Source organism: Microcaecilia unicolor, chromosome 7, assembly GCF_901765095.1.
Source record: "Microcaecilia unicolor chromosome 7, aMicUni1.1, whole genome shotgun sequence".
Lineage (NCBI taxonomy): Eukaryota > Metazoa > Chordata > Amphibia > Gymnophiona > Siphonopidae > Microcaecilia > Microcaecilia unicolor.
This window is the reverse complement of record NC_044037.1, coordinates 204,711,360-204,727,961: the sequence shown is the minus strand read 5'-3', so window position 1 is coordinate 204,727,961 and position 16,602 is coordinate 204,711,360. Positions and strand designations below refer to the sequence as shown.

General features: G+C 41.5%; 1 pseudogene; it reads right to left on the bottom strand.

The window, feature by feature from the left end:
* The window catches only part of LOC115475105, a 45,900-nt pseudogene extending 37,362 nt beyond the window's left edge, over window positions 1–8,538 (bottom strand).
* Between the last annotated feature and the right edge of the window lie 8,064 nt (window positions 8,539–16,602).

Genomic DNA, 16,602 nt, shown 5'->3' with positions numbered 1-16,602 from the left:
GCTCACACATTGTTGAATAAAACATGGGCGTCTATTTTTTCCCAAAATACGGTTCGGTCCACCCCTTCACAGACCCGTTCTCGGAGATAAACGCCCATGGAGATAGGCGTTTTCGTTCAATTATGCCCCTCCACGTATATAAAGTTGGAGGCGTAAATTGATTTGTTTTTAAGGCCATTACAGTCTGGGTATTGTAAGTTCAGATATGAGCTTGAGGTACTGGATCTGTTTCTGGGTGGTAGGTTAATTAACTCGAGCATATATTCTGGGACTTCATCGAAGATTATCCTGTGGATTAGTGTGCATATTTTAAAGGCTACTCTTATTCATATTTTGACATATCTCTACCATTGCCCATAATATATAGTAACTTCAACGAAGGTGTATAAACGTGTTCTCAGTGACACCAGTATACTATGAGATGAGGTTGTGAAATCAGGTACGCAATGGATTTCCATGTACTTAAGTATGTACTTTCTGATTTGCTCTTCTTATTTTTGGATGTTTATTCTTTTTAATGTTTATATTTAAGGCAATCATTTATATATTGTATATATATATTACTTATTTTTATGTTTATTTATATATTGTATAATTTATATATCTCTTAAATGTTTCATTATTTTATTGATAGCTTTTTATGTATGATATTTTGTTTCTAAACTTCTGATGAAGGCTTTTTAGCTGAAACACAAATTTGTGTTGAGTCGCTCCCTCAATATAATAAAACATTACACCTGTACACGATCATCATTTGGTCTCCTTTTTTGTAACCCTTTGCTGTTGTTTTGTTTGTACTTTGGAGAGTTTTTTTTTCTTCTTCTTTGTTGTTGTTGTTATTGTTATTGTCTCACTGGGTCAGACTAATGTTCCATCTAGCCCAGTATCCTGCTTCCAACAGAGGCCAATCCAGATGACAAATACCCAGCAGACACCCAATTAGAAGCAACATTTCATGCTACCAATCCCAGGGCAAGCAATGGCTTCCCCCATGTCTACCTCCATAATAGACTATGGACTTTTGCTCCAGGAACTTGTCCAAACCTTTTTTTAAACCCAGATACGCTAACCGCTGTTACCACATCCTACAGCAACGAGTCAGGGCCGCTGAGAGACTGAACCAGGCCCGGGTCAGGGCCGCCGTCGCCAGGCACGAGGCAGGGCCACTGCTGCCCCCCCAATCATTGTCTGCTGCCACCGCCCCCCCCCAATCGCAACCGCTACCAGAACAGAATTGAAGTACCTTGGCTGACGGGGAACCCGAGGCCCCACCAGCAGAAGACGTCTTCTTCCTCCAACGCTGACTGCCAGCTCCTGTGGCTGCTTTTCCTCTCAGGGCATGCTCGGTTTCAAAACCGAGCATGCGCGCCTGAGAGGAAAAGCTGCCGCTCAACAATGGGCAGAAGAGCAGCACTGGAGGAATCTCCAGGTCCTTCCCAACCTCCAAGGGGGGCCCGGCGCTGGAGTTTTCTCTCTCCTGCTCCTGTCAGGACGTGATCACTTGGGTCCTGTCAGGAGCACGAGAGAGATAGACCCCGGCGCCGGGCCCCAATTGGAGGCTTGGGGAATTTTACCCCCCTGCCCCTCTCTCTCGATGGCCCTGCAACGAGTTCCAAAGCTTAACTATTCTTTACGTGAAAAAATATGTCCTCCTATTTGTTTTAAAAGTATTTCCATGTAATTTCATTGAGTGTCCCCTGGTCTTTGTATTTTTTGAAAGAGTGTAAAATGGATTCACTTGTACTCATTCTACACCATTGAAAATTTTGTAGACCTCAATCAAATCCTCCCTCAGCCATCTCTTTTCCAAGCTGAAGAGCACTAAGCTCATCAGCCTTTCTCATATGCAGAGGGGACAAAAAGAGAGAGAAAGCACAAATTTCAGCCTAGCTCCAAAGGAGAATTGCTAGATAAAAAAAAAAAATCCCCCACATACACATCCATCCATCTCCTTATACCTTCCTGTACTGCTATGGATTTACAGCCTGCTTCACTAACACAGACTACTCAATAATTACTTTGGATTCTTTTGGATTCGTATTAGGTAAATGAGACCTTTATTAGCGGTTCTAAAATCTACAATGATTAAGATATATACAATGATTAAATCATCTAACTAAAAGAAAGCTATAAGACAGATATATACATATTATACATACAACATCACTGGTCAGGAATTTCAGGCCCTTATCTCATCAGCAGGGAGGCCTGTTGCAGCGAAAACCCGAAGTCTCTTTATGACCGGGAACAGTCTTTTCTGCGCGTTGCGTCCACCCACAGATGAGCCTCAGAGCTCTGATGCAATAAGCCCCCCTTTTTATTAAGCTAAAGCTTATTTTCAGAGCCAAGGAAAATTACAGAATGCTTGAAAATAGGTGAACAAGCCATACTGTGGGAATGTGGTCACATGTTTCCCAGTCCAGGTGGCCAATCTGAACTCAAAAACAAGTTCCATCTTTCCCTTCACATAACAAATTAATTAGAGCTGTATCTTACCTTCTACATTCCAAATTGTTTTCACACAATCAAAGTTAATCATTTTTAAACAGAATTACTTCTAATCACAAATACAGACCCTGAGTGCAATTGTTGGTCAAGGCAGATAGAGTTATGAAAAGCAATCTCTAAAATCCTTTTTAATACACTTCCTTACTCCCGTACCACCCACACACTTATCCATATCTCTCATATACATCACACATAACCCCTTACTCCATACCGCATACCAGTCCATTCATACCCATATGCTCCTACTCTTTCATCCTTCCATGAAATCCCACAACCCATATACTTCAACATATCCCACACACTTTCCCTCCTAACACAGGTCCATAAAAATACAGACACACAACCGCTCATGTACACACCCACCACAAGTCTCATTTATTCACAATACACGTCATACCTGCACAGAGTGGTGGGTGTGGCTCTGGCCTCCTTGTAGGGCAGACTGGATGGACTGTGCAGGTCTTTATCTGCTGTCATTTACTGTGTTGCTGTGTGTCTGTGTTCTGATCATGGCTGAACAGATTTGGATGGGCCGGAGTGAGGCTTTTCAGGGGCTTTGATGACAACTTCAGAAGTTTTAGAACAAGGACAGTGCTGGGCATTTTCGATATGACGTCTAAATCCGACTTTGGATGTTTTGCAAAAAAAAAACCCCATCCAAAATCTGAATAGTAAAGAAGATCATTTTCAAAAAAGAAAAATGCATATCTTTTGTTTTCGAAAACACTTTTTTTTCAACAAGGTTTTGTGATTTGGATGCTTTGTTTTTTGGTCCATTTTTAAATAAAAAGGTCTGAGTGCAAAACGCACAAAATCAAGCTATTGGGATGTAGGAGGAACCATCATTTTTAGTAGACTGGTCCCCTAGACATCCCAGGAAAGCAATAGGGCACCCTAGGGGGCACTGCAGTGAACTTCATTAAATGTATCTAGGTACACATCTCACCATTGCTCGCTTATCTTGTCTGCTGAGCCACCCAAAACCCACTACCCTCAACTGTACACCACTACCATAGCCCTTACGGGTGAAGGGGGCACCTATATGTGGGTACAGTGGGTTTCTGGTGAGTTTTGGAGGGCTTACAGTTTCCTCCACAAGTGTACCAGGTAGGAGGAAGTATGGGCCTGGGCGGTGCCGTAGTGAGGGTGGCTGACACCCGGGGCGGTCCGCCGCTGCGCACCCCCCCGGGTGCAGCACGGCGCACCCTCCCCTTGGCGCACGCATGCACCCCCCTGGAACGCGCACCCCCCTGAGCACATTCTTACCAAAGGGGACGGGTGGGAGGGCCGCTCCGCCCCGAGTGCATGTTGCTGGGAGCTGCATCGGCTCCGCTGGTTCCCTGTTCTCTCTGCCCCGAAACAGGAAGTAACCTGTTCCTGGGCAGAAAGAGCAGTGAACCAGCGAAGCCAACACTCCCCCAGCAGCGTGCACCCGGGGCGGACCGCCCCACCGCCCCCCCCCTTCCTACACCACTGGGTCTGGGTCCACTGCACCCACCACTAGACTATTCCAGGGACCTGTGTGCTGTTCTAATGGTCCTGAATATAACATCTGAGGTTGGCAAGTAATGTTTTTAATCACATTTTTTGGGGGTGGGATGGAGTTAGTGACCACTGGGGGAGTAAGGGGAAATCACCCCGATTTCCTCCAGTGGTCATCTGGTCATTTAGGGCACCTTTTTGTGCCTTATTCGTTATAAAAACAGGTCTAGCTCAAAACATCTTAGTGTTAGTCTTGGAAAGTTTTGTTTTGTTCCATTAGGGATGAAAAAGGTCTAAGTGTTAGAATTCCCAAATCCCACCCTTAATATGCCCCTGACATGCCCCCTTGTGATTTGAACGCACTTCTGACGGACTTCATAGAAAAACGTCTAAAAATTGGTTTTGAAAATACCAATTTGAACGTTTTTGTGAGAAAAATGTCCAAATGCAGATTTATGCCACTTTTTGGATGTTTTTCTCTTTTGAAAATGAGCCCATATATGTCAAACACATTCCTTCATATCTTCATTTGCTTATCCCCTATTTCGCATACCTATACGTATCCACAAAATACTTCACATATTGCTATGTACCCACCATAACCATATTCCTCTGCATTTCGGAACCCATTCCATTGCATATTTTTTCTATATATATGAGATATTTAATTTAATTTAACTCCATTCATACTCTATGTTGTTTGTGCAGGGATTACTGTTCATACTGCATTTTAAATCAACAGCTGCTCAGAGATTTCTGAAAATTCTTAGGAATGACCAGGTAAATGTAAGGGAGATTATAGTTAACAGTAATTCAAAATGACCATGCAGTTGCCAAAAAAATAATAATACACTTTTAATAGGGGTTTTTCTTTGTGATTTTATTCCACTAGATGTTAGTAGTTCACTATCAGAGTTGTTAAAATGGAAATTTAAACTTTTCTAATCCGTTTGTCTTGTAATGTTCATTATTGTCATCTGCGTAGCTCTGCATTTCTTTCAATATTTTGTTAGGGTTTTTTTTAATCAGAATCTGAGTGTTTTTTGGACACAGTGTGACTTTTATTATGACTGTAGTGTAGAAGTAAGGATGTGGAGATTCTTCTGACATAGTCTTAGCAAAATAGGAACTTGCTTACTAGGGTGGACCAGCTCACTTTTTCTAGAACCAGCAATTCATTTGGCTTCTCGGAACCTTCAGCTCCGTCATAAGTACATAAGTATTGCCATACTGGGACAGACTGAAGGTCCATCAAGCCCAGAATCCTGTTTCCAACAGTGGCCAATCCAGGTTACAAGTACCTGGCAAGATCCCAGAACAGTACAATACATTTTATGCTACTTATCCTAGAAATAAGCAGTGGATTTTTCCCAAGTCCATTTTAATAATGGCTTATGGACTTTTCTTTTAGGAAGCTATACAAACCTTTTTAAAACCCAGCTAAGCTAACTGCTTTTACCACATTCTCTGGCAACAAATTCCAGAGTTTAATTACATGTTGAGTGAAGACATATCTTTTCTGATTTGTTTTAAATGTACTACTTTGTAGCTTCATTACGTGCCTCCCAATCCTAGTATTTTTGGAAAGAGTATACAAGTGATTCACATCTACCCGTTCCACTCCACTCATTATTTTATAAACCTCTATCATATCTCCCCTCTGCCACCTTTTCTCCAAGCTAAAAAGCCCTAGCCTCTTTAGCCTTTCCTCATAGGGAAGTCATCTCATCCCCTTTATCATTTTCATTGCCCTTCTGTGTACCTTTTCTAATTTCACTATTTTTTTTTTTAGATGCGATGCCTAGAATTGCACAAAAACATGGACTGATGAGACAAAGTCAGCACGGATTTAGTGAAGGGAAGTCTTGCCTCACCAATCTAATGCATTTTTTTGAGGGGGTAAGCAAACATGTGGACAATGGGGAGCCGGTTGATATTGTATATCTGGATTTTCAGAAGGCGTTTGACAAAGTGCCGCACGAAAGACTCCTGAAGAAATTGCAGAGTCATGGAATCGGAGGTAGGGTATTATTATGGATTAAGAACTGGTTGAAAGATAGGAAGCAGAGTGTAGGATTGCGTGGCCAGTATTCTCAGTGGAGGAGGGTAGTTAGTGGGGTCCCGCAGGGGTCTGTGCTGGGTCCGTTGCTTTTTAATGTATTTATAAATGACCTAGAGATGGGAATAACTAGTGAGGTAATTAAATTCCCCGATGACACAAAATTATTCAGGGTCGTCAAGTCGCAGGAGGAATGTGAACGATTACAGGAGGACCTTGCGAGACTGGGAGAATGGGCGTGCAAGTGGCAGATGAAGTTCAATGTTGACAAGTGCAAAGTGATGCATGTGGGTAAGAGGAACCCGAATTATAGCTACGTCTTGCAAGGTTGCGCGTTAAGAGTTACGGATCAAGAAAGGGATCTGGGTGTCGTCGTCGATGATACGCTGAAACCTTCTGCTCAGTGTGCTGCTGCGGCTAGGAAAGCGAATAGAATGTTGGGTGTTATTAGGAAGGGTATGGAGTCCAGGTGTGCGGATGTTATAATGCCGTTGTATTGCTCCATGGTGCGACCGCACCTGGAGTATTGTGTTCAGTACTGGTCTCCGTATCTCAAAAAAGATATAGTAGAATTGGAAAAGGTACAGCGAAGGGCGACGAAAATGATAGTGGGGATGGGACGACTTTCCTATGAAGAGAGGCTGAGAAGGCTAGGGCTTTTCAGCTTGGAGAAGAGACGGCTGAGGGGAGATATGATAGAAGTGTATAAAATAATGAGTGGAATGGATCGGGTGGATGTGAAGCGACTGTTCACGCTATCCAAAAATACTAGGACTAGAGGGCATGAGTTGAAGCTACAGTGTGGTAAATTTAAAACGAATCGGAGAAAATTTTTCTTCACCCAACGTGTAATTAGACTCTGGAATTCGTTGCCGGAGAACGTGGTACGGGCGGTTAGCTTGACGGAGTTTAAAAAGGGGTTAGATAGATTCCTAAAGGACAAGTCCATAGACCGCTATTAAATGGACTTGGAAAAATTCCGCATTTTTAGGTATAACTTGTCTGGAATGTTTTTACGTTTGGGGAGCGTGCCAGGTGCCCTTGACCTGGATTGGCCACTGTCGGTGACAGGATGCTGGGCTAGATGGACCTTTGGTCTTTCCCAGTATGGCACTACTTATGTACTTATGTACTTATTCAAAGTGCGGTTGCACCATGGAGCAATAAAAAGGCATTATAATGTCCTCATTTTTTGTTTTCCATTCCTTTTCTAATAATACCTAACATTCTATTTGCTTTCTTAGCCGCCGTCGTACACTGAGCAGAGGGTGTCAACGTGTCATCAACGATGACACCTAGGTCCCTTTCCTGGTCGGTGACTCCTAATGTGGAACCTTGCATCACATAACTAGAGTTCAGGTTCCTCTTTCCCACATACATCGCTTTGCACTTGCTCACATTAAATGTCATCTGCTATTTGGATGCCAAGTCTCATAAGGTCCTCTTGTAATTTTTCATAATCCTCTTGTGATTTAACAGTTTTGAATATATTTGTGTCATCAGCAAATTTAATTACCTCACTAGTTACTCCTATCCCTAGATCATTTATAATTTTTTTTTGTTACATTTGTACCCCGCGCTTTCCCACTCATGGCAGGCTCAATGCGGCTTACATGGGGCAATAGAGGGTTAAGTGACTTGCCCAGAGTCACAAGGAGCTGCCTGTGCCTGAAGTGGGAATCAAACTCATTTCCTTAGTTCCCCAGGACCAAAGTCCACCACCCTAACCACTAGGCCACTCCTCCACTATATTAAAAAGCAGCAGTCTTAGCACAGATCCCTGGCGAACCCCACTATCTACCCTTCTCCATTGAGAATACTGACCATTTAACCCTACTCTCTGTTTTCATCTTTTAACCAGTTTTTAATCCACAAAAGAACACTACCTCCTTCCTATCCCATAGCTCTCAAATTTCCTTTGGAGTCTTTCATGAGGTACTTTATCAAATTCTTTTGAAAATCCAGATACACAATATTGACCGGCTCACCTGTATTCACTTGTTTGTTCACCCCTTCAAAGAAATGTAGTAGATTGGTGAGGCAAGATTTCCCTTCATTAAATCCTTGTTGGCTTTGTCTCATTAATCCTTGCTTTTGAATATGCTCTGTAATTTTGTTCTTTATAATAGTCTCTATCATTTTGCCCGGCACCAACATCAGGCTCGCTGGTTTATAATTTCTTGGATCATCTCTGGAACCTTTTTAAAAAATTGGTGTTACATTGGCCACCTCCAGTCTTCCGGGTCCAGTTGGAAACAGGACTAGCACCTTAAACCTTCATTTCCAACTATCCTTAGAGTTTTCCTCTGTTTCTTCAAACATACCTGGTCTGTCATTTCAGTCAATGTCCTAGTGCTGTTTCCAGAACTCTTTTCATGAGCCCGAGCCTGGTCACCAGCAATGAACATGAGACTCCAGACCTTTCCAAGAGCTATGAACACAACTTCCACATCATCCACACTAGGGATGGACAGCCAGAAAAATTTCATTTTGTGTCATTTCCCATGTTGTTTACAGAAATATTTTGTTTTATTTATTTTTGTTTGGCCAGAGTTGAATGTGGAACTCTGCACAGGTTCCACTTCTTCATTAATTTCTGTCTCTCCCTGCCAATTTTGGGACACAGTCCATAGATGTTTGCCTGGCTCCAGTTCTACTTTCCAAATGCTGGAGTTGTTGCTGAAGCCTACAGGGGGCTAGATTCTATATATGGCATCTGAAAAATCTGTACAGTAAAAAAAATATGCCTAGGTGTATTCTCTATAGTATGCTTAAACTTTATAGAATAGGCTTAAATTTCCATGCGGTATATAGAACACCTTGAGCACCTTTCCATGCAACCACATTTGGTCGTGTTCATTTAGGCCATATTTCACTTGTCAGAAATCCCGATGCCTATATTAGGCACAGAACGGGTGTATTCTATAATAATATGCATAGATTTTAGAAATGCCCATTCCATGCCTATAACCACACCCCCTTTTCAACTGTACAACTTGGAATTTATGTACGCCACGTTACAGAATACGCTTAGCGAGTTGAGCATGTAAACCGTAATTAATGCCAGTTAGTTCTGATAATTGTTTGTTAACATCCAATTGACAGCGCTGAGTTAGCTAGTTAAGTTACGCATATTGTTCTAGAATACGCTTTGATTTCCATGCAGAAATTAAGGCGCGATATACAGAATTTGTGTGGAAAGAGGGCACTATTGCTTCAGAAAGAAGGGGCATTCTTTTATCCATAGTGGCTCCACTATTGGGAAACAATGCACCCTCATCTTGAAAGTGTGTCCTCTTTGCACATAATGCCGACTATTTCTAATGAGTGTGTACAATTATCAACAATTGACAAAAGGACAAAATGGCCAAACAAAAGTGAATAAAATAAACACAAAATGTGTTTTTTTTCTCTTGTTTTCACTTGGTAATGACATGCAGTGACATAGGTTATGTCATTTGACCTTTCCTAGGTCATTGAAAACAACAGCTCAGTCCTAATCCCCACCCCTAACTGTGGCATGCACAAAAGGCTTCTCCGAGCCATTTTCCGATCACAGTAGCAGCTAACGAAAACAGAATGCGGATGAGCAAATTGTTGGATTATTTGTAGTAAATAATTAGCAGATTTTTATACACACAGCTTCAGCTTTAGAAATGTTAATTTCTTTTCTTCATCTCTCTCATACACACCCCTGAATAATTCACTGCTGAGTCACTTTAAAGTTGAAGTAACAAAACATCTGTTTACTCACAGTTTGTAGTTAGATTATATTCAGACAGGCTTATATATACATAATACTATACATTTGGATTATCAGCTCTTTCCATGTGCTTAGATGGTAATGGATGCTCACACCACCATAGATCCTCTCAGCTTGGGAGAGATCATGAGCACCATGTGCTGTGTCTAACCCCCACAGGAAGTTGCATGGGTGTGACCTCTCTAAGTAATTCACATCAGAGGTCACAGAGTAATCACAGAGAAAAAACATTTCTGACAGGCAATGCATGTTAAATACAATACATTCCAACAAACCCCTTCTCATGCATAACTGTCATGCAATTATTAATTCACACAAAGTCCAAGCTTTATACGCAGATTCTCAAAACGTTCTCTGGGTAACGGTTTGGTCATGATGTCAGCTGTCATCTCACTGGTGTGACAATAGTGTAGACTGATGACCCCTTCTTTCGCCAACTCTCGCACGTTGTGGTATTTCGTTGCGATGTGCTTGGTGCGTGACTGAACCTTGTCATTCTGTGACAGTCGGATGCAGCTCTGATTATCTTCCATTATCTGGATTGGTCTCTGTTCAGCTATTCCAAAATCCAGCAAAAGTTTTTCAATCCACATCAGTTCTCTGCATGCTTCTGATACGGCCACATATTCAGCTTCTGTAGAAGACAGACTCACAATACTTTGTTTATGACTGGCCCATGAAATTTGTACATTTCCATACATAAACACATATCCACTTGTGGATTTATAATCAGAATGATCCCCTGCCCAATCTGAATCACAGTAACATATTAGTTTTGGATTACTATTGGCTGAAATCTTTAATTTACAATCAATGGTACCTTTTAAATACCTTACCATCCTTTTAACTGCAGTCCAATCTGATTTGGTAGGTGAGCTGACCCTTCTGCTCAAAATTCCTACTGCATTTGCTATATCAGCCCTGTATGTGGTAGTTAGATATAAAAGCTTACCTATGGCTGATCTATATTGGATGTTATCTGGTAAAGGTTCTCTTACTGTTTCATCCTTCAGAAAATCAGTGATCATGGGAGTGCTTACAACTTGGGCATCTTGCATACCTAAACTTTCAATAAGCTCATTTATTTTCTGCTTCTGGCTTAGAAGATAAGAACCATCATTTTGTTTCTCAATTTCTATACCAAGATAGTATGACACATTACCAAGTTCTTTTATCTCAACATTCAGGTTTAAGTATTTTACAATGTCCTTGTACTCTTGCTCACTTTCGCTTGCAATGAGCAGATCATCAACAAAAGCTAAAATGTATGCATATTGTCCATTTCTGCACCTAGTGTACAAGCATTTATCTGCTTCACCTTGCTTAAATCCTAAATTTGTCAATATTTCATGCAATTTGTCATTCCAACATTTTGCACTTTGCTTTAATCCATAAAGACCTTTGTTTAATTTACACACTAGCTGTCTTTGTTTTGTATTTATGAAACCTGTTGGCTGTTCCATGTACAAGTCTTCAGTTATATCTCCATGAAGAAATGCTGTTTTCACATCAATGTGGTTGACTTGCATGCCTTTTGAGACTGCAATGCTCAGAAGTGTTCTAATTGTCGTGTGTTTCACTACAGGTGCAAACACTTCATCAAAATCTTCTCCATATTTTGAAGATATCCCTTTGCGACTAATCTGGCTTTATACCTTTCCACTTTTCCTTGTGCATTCCTTTTTAACTTGAATACCCATTTGCATCCTATAGCTTTCTTGCCAGGAGGTAATTTTGTAAGAATCCAAGTATTATTTTTATCCAATGCATCAATTTCTTCTTGTGCTGCTTTATGCCATTCAGCAGCTTCTTCTGCTGGCATTTTCTCAATCTCATCCCATGTTAAGGGCTCTTGAGCTTCTGCTGACTTTGTTAGGTAAGACAGTCTTGGGGGTGGAACACCTTTGTTTTCCCTGGATGAGCGTCTGACAACAGGTTGGTCCGACCTTTCCGCATCCTCTAAATCTGAGAGTCCTTCTCCAATTGATTCCCCTTCTCCAACTGTACTGTCTCCTGCGATGATCCTTTCTGTGTCTGCTTCCTCTGCCTGTTCCTCGTTAGATACAGATGAGTTGCTTTCAGACATCTGCCTTGGTATGGCATTTATATACACTGGCATGTCTATTATGGTTCTAGTTTCATATTCTGGATGATAAGGCTCATCTGGGATAATCCAGCCTTTATCAACCCTTTTGTTTTCATCAAAATATGTAACATGTCTTATGCCAACAATGCCAGTTTTCAGATTCAAAATTCTATATCCTTTGTGTCCTGGAGCATAGCCAACTAAAATGCCCCTTTCTGTTGTGGAATCCAGCTTATGCCTTCTTTGCTTTGGTACATGAGCATATGCTGTACTTCCAAATGTTCTTATGTGTGACAGGTTTGGCTTCCTACCATGCCATGTCTCATGTGGTGTGCGCTCAGCGCCTTTAGTTGGCATTCTGTTTTGTAGGTACACTGCTGTGAGAATGGCTTCCCCCCATAGTCTTTTAGGGAGATTGCTATCTGACAGCATACATCTGGTCATTTCCACAAGTGACCTAAATTTTCTCTCTGCAACAGAATTTTGCTCTGGTGTATAAGCTACTGTTGTGATATGCTGAATGCCTTCTTGTTCTAGAAATGTGCGCATGCTTTGTGAAATGAACTCACCACCATTGTCGGTCTGAAGAACCTTTGGTTTTCTTTCAAATTTATTGCTCACCATGGCTACGTATTTCTTCAGCATGTCTGTGACTTGACTTTTTTCTTTCAGCAAATAGGCCACACAATATCTAGAGAAATCATCCAAGAATATTAGCACAAATCTGTTATTTCCCAATGATGGGATATTAAACGGTCCACATAAGTCACTGTGTATTAAGTCCAGTACTTTATTACTCCTATTTCCTGTGTATGCAGGAAATGAGGGTCTCACACCTTTTTGAGTAACACAGTCTATGCATTTCTCCATTTCACCAGCATCTGCACTTATCTGAATGCCTGTGGCAAGTTGCTTATTGTAAAGATCCTGGATCACCTTAAAATCACGATGTCCCAGGCGGCGATGCCAGATTTCCAGACTACATTTACCATCATTCTTCCTTACTTGCGCCAGATGTGAGGCTTCACCTGAAATGCTCAGTTTATAAACATCATTATGCATAAAAGCTTCAGCATACACTTCATCATTTTTAGAGATTGTGCACTTACTGTTTTCAAAATGAATCGCAAATCCCTTCTTATCTAATGTAGATACACTAAGCATATTGCAAACTGCTTGGGGAATATACAAGACATCACTTACAGAAATTTCTTTAACTTCATTAGACACTTTGCATTTTAAGAATCCAATGCCTTTTGCTTGGATCTTAGCAGTCCCTGCGTTTGCAGTTTTAAGAATACCTTCTTCTGGACACATTTCCTGAAAGAAATCCTTACAATTGGTTAAATGGCATGTGCTCCCCGAATCCAAAATCCAAGTACTTTCATTTGAATTATTATTTACCATAGTCAAAGATTTTTCTACCATTAGAAAGCTCTTATGTTTATTATTGTCCTTCATACATTTCCTGGTTGGAGAATTCTTTTGTTCCATTGGCTTAGGTGAGCTAGAGGGAGTGTTTTGTGTTTCCTTACACCATTTAGATACATGTCCCTCCTTTCCACATGAGTAGCAAATCAGCTTGCCCTTGGGTGGAGTTTTCCCATAGCTCCGCCTTCCTCTGTTCTTTGCCAAGAAATTTGTTTCATTTCTCTCTGACTTGCTTTGAGAACACATCTCCTCAGAATCATTAATTATGCATTCCTGCCTCAGTTTTGATGCTGCCTGTTCAAAAGATTGCCCTTCAATGGCTTCATTTACAGACCTAAAAACATCAAACTTCTTTGATAGTGAGGTAAAAAGAAATGCTCTTTTCAATGCATCACACATGGGAATTCCAGAAAGTTCTAGCTTTTGAAATGAAGACATAAGATGCATAATGTGATCATTACACTTACTTTTATCCCTTAATTTGGTTTCATTCAACTCTGCCAACCAAATTGGTTGCTGTTTTGCATATGTAGTTGCATACATAGTTCTCAGTTTATATAAGATGTCCTTTGGTGTATCTTTTCCCTCCACTAATATGGCTTGTTTCTCTGAGAGAGCTTCCAAAAACATGCACTTCACATAATAGTTTGCATTGTCCCATTCAGCCATATTTTCAGCTGTTCTGTTTTGGTCTAAGCATATATTTAATTTCTTTGCTTGAAGGAGACATCTGAATCTTAGTTCCCACTGCTGATAATTAAATTCAGTTAATTTAGGCACTTTGAGAGAGTAGAAAAATGGTGAATTTCCTCCCTCAGCCATTTTCTTAGCCTTCTGTTTGGTGTGTGGGGGGAGAGAGAGACAGACTGAATCTTTCTTTTAAAACTTAAGAGAAAAATGTAGCTTTTTTTTTTTTTGCCTGGTAATATTTCTCTTCTTTTTCAATTCCTGGACCCTGGGCCCATAACCCTTTTGTTGGATTATTTGTAGTAAATAATTAGCAGATTTTTATACACACAGCTTCAGCTTTAGAAATGTTAATTTCTTTTCTTCATCTCTCTCATACACACCCCTGAATAATTCACTGCTGAGTCACTTTAAAGTTGAAGTAACAAAACATCTGTTTACTCACAGTTTGTAGTTAGATTATATTCAGACAGGCTTATATATACATAATACTATACATTTGGATTATCAGCTCTTTCCATGTGCTTAGATGGTAATGGATGCTCACACCACCATAGATCCTCTCAGCTTGGGAGAGATCATGAGCACCATGTGCTGTGTCTAACCCCCACAGGAAGTTGCATGGGTGTGACCTCTCTAAGTAATTCACATCAGAGGTCACAGAGTAATCACAGAGAAAAAACATTTCTGACAGGCAATGCATGTTAAATACAATACATTCCAACACAAATTAGTACCCCAATGTGTATAAATCATATTGTAATGAGATGCACTACCGTTTTCTGATTCCTTTACTGTGGAAACCCTAACGGGAGGTCTGCACCTCTCGTTGGGGCTGCTGTGAGGGAATCGGAAGGAAAAAAAAAGTGCTCGTCAGGGATGTCCTTCTAAAGTGCCTAAGATAGACGTCCTTCACTCACAAAAACAAAAAAGGATGTCCCTGACGAACACTTGGACGTTTGCAGCTTAAGTGAAGGGCTACTACTCTGCCTTCTCACTCCAAAACGCTCACGGGAAGCAGCGATCAGACGGGGCTAAGAGGATGCTGTCTCTTCCTGCACTGCTTATTTGTCTTGCCCCCTGGAAATCTGGGTAGTTTGGAGGGTTTGTGTGCCTCGGATTCTGCTGTCCCCACACAGGGTGGTACTGCAAGGGAATCGAAAGGAAAAAAAAACCATCCAAGTGCTCATCAGGGACATCTAACATGAGCTGGACGTCTTCCTGCAGCTTTTGTGATGGGCATCCTTCTTGGACGTGTTTTTCTTATATGCAATTAGGAAGGACTTCTCTGAAGGAAAAAAAAAAAGGACGTCCCTGTTTTTCTTACCTGCCAGAACTGACCACAAGCACAGATCTCTCAACAGTCCCCTCCAAGGTTGTTTTCAGTTTGCGCCCCCCCCCCAGGATTGGAACATGCGAGGACGTCCAAATCAAAACTTTTTGAATGTCCCTCCCTCCAGGTCTCTCTCAGCCAATCCCAGCACATTTAGCTGTTATCAGTATCAGCTAAAGGCGCTGGGATTGGCTGAGAAAGACCTGGAGGGAGGGACATCCAAAAAGTTTTGATTTGGACGTGCTCGCACGTTCCGATCCTGGGGTGGGGGGGGGGGGGGAGCAAGCTGAAAACAACCTTGAAGGGAAATGTTGAGAGAACTGTGCTTGTGGTCAGTTTAAGCAGATAAGAAAATCAGGGACGTCCTTTTTTTTTTTTTTTGCAGGTAGGAAAAACACGTCCAAGAAGGACGCCCATTACAAAATCTGCAGGAAGATGTCCAGCTCCTGTTAGACTGCCTGACCAGCACTTGGATGTTTTTTTCTTCACAGAAATCCTTCCTAATTGCCTGATGTAAGCCTGCCTTTAACATGCAAAGCAGTAAACAATGGAAATGTTACACAAGGGAAGAGCAGCAGCACTTAAAGCTGCAAACATCCAAGTGCTCCTCAGGGTCGTCCTTTTTTGGTTTTGTGAGTGAAGGACGTCCCTGACTAGCACTTTTTTCCCTTCCGTCCAAGAAGGACGCACATCACAAAAGCTGCAGGAAGACGCCCAGCTCGTGTTAGGCACTTGGACGTCCCTGACGAGCACTTGGATGTTTTTTTTTTTTGTTGAGAGTCCTTCCTGGTTGCCTGATGTAAGCCTGCCTTTAACATGCAAAGCAGTAAACAATGGAAATGTTACACAAGTGAAGAGCAGTAGCACTTAAATTAACTGGGGCTCTTTTCAGCACTCTTTCTCTTCTGAGGTTCAGGCTGCGGACAAATTTCCTGCTCGTCAGGGACCTCCTTTTTTGTTGTTGTTTTTTGAGTGAAGGACATCCATAAAGGACGTCCTTGGCATTCGCAGAGCAGCTGGCATAACGCTTGGCTGCTCTGCTCATGCTCCACCAGCCGATTGGCCGACTGTTTACCGATGGAATAGAGAATGCAAGTGAGCTACAACGAGCAGCTCATTTGCATTCCTTTTCCTTGATGCATGCCCGTTCCTTACCGATTCGCTAAGTGAATTGGTAAGGGAAGGGCTTTAATGATTTTTTAGTGCATCTTCCCCTGACTCCTGGCGTGGAAGACTCAACTTGAAAGGTGAAC